This window comes from Peromyscus eremicus, chromosome 3 (genome assembly GCF_949786415.1).
Source record: "Peromyscus eremicus chromosome 3, PerEre_H2_v1, whole genome shotgun sequence".
Lineage (NCBI taxonomy): Eukaryota > Metazoa > Chordata > Mammalia > Rodentia > Cricetidae > Peromyscus > Peromyscus eremicus.
The window spans coordinates 13,259,796-13,260,641 of NC_081418.1; the positions used below are offsets into that span (position 1 = coordinate 13,259,796).

The window sequence follows — 846 nt, forward strand, 5'->3', positions numbered from 1 at the left end:
ATTTCCTGTGTTCCTCCAATTCTCACTTGTCTGTACCATTGCAACAGCAGACGAACAGGAGCGACCCCTGGATTCCACAGCACCCGCAGACTCTTTCTTCCTAACCCCACCAGCATCAGTCTCTTACTCGCTCCTTCTACTTCCTTTCCTCCCCTGAAAACACCCACAACCCCATTTCCCTTCTACTGGTCTCCTTTCAAAAGAACCTTTTTTTTATTTTTATTTTTTTATTTTTTTTTTTAAGGTTTCAAAGGTACTTTACTTTTTTTTTCCAATATGCCATATTTTAATGAGTATGTGATTCTTTGACCTGGCATCACTTATGAGCTGGTTTTGAAACAATTCCTTATTATCAGCATGGCTACTGATCTCTCCATTCCTTGGGGGTAACTCTGCCAACAGGGCACAGGTTCTGTTGTATCCCAGTTTGTGTTGCTGTGTATGCCCATGCAAAACCACAGATGAGACCTTCACCTGCAAATATAGCAGCATTGTCATATTTGTCATGGAAATTGGGTGCTCATTTCTGGTGGCTCTGCCTTGCCACCACTTGCTGAATACTTCGAACTTAGTGCATTTTTGGCCAAGGGCAACATTGTGGAGAAGATGTAACTGTGGTGACCACAGCTGCTGCCTCAGTGCAAATTCGCTCTAGCTACTCTTGCAAAGAGCCCTGAAACACAAAATCTCAAAGAACCTTTCACTTGGTAACAATTTGATAATTTTCCTCTGACTGGTTTGTTTCTTGCCTTGTTGCCTAAGTGCTGATTTGTATCAAGTGAACTTTTTGGAATACAATAGTTTTGGGGAATTAAAATGATTATTTTTTTTCCATTGTTTAAAATA

General features: G+C 40.7%; 1 pseudogene; it reads right to left on the bottom strand.

The window, feature by feature from the left end:
- Nucleotides 1–361: 361 nt before the first annotated feature.
- On the bottom strand, nt 362–596 carry LOC131905644 (cytochrome c oxidase subunit 7B, mitochondrial-like; annotated as a pseudogene).
- Nucleotides 597–846: the final 250 nt, after the last annotated feature.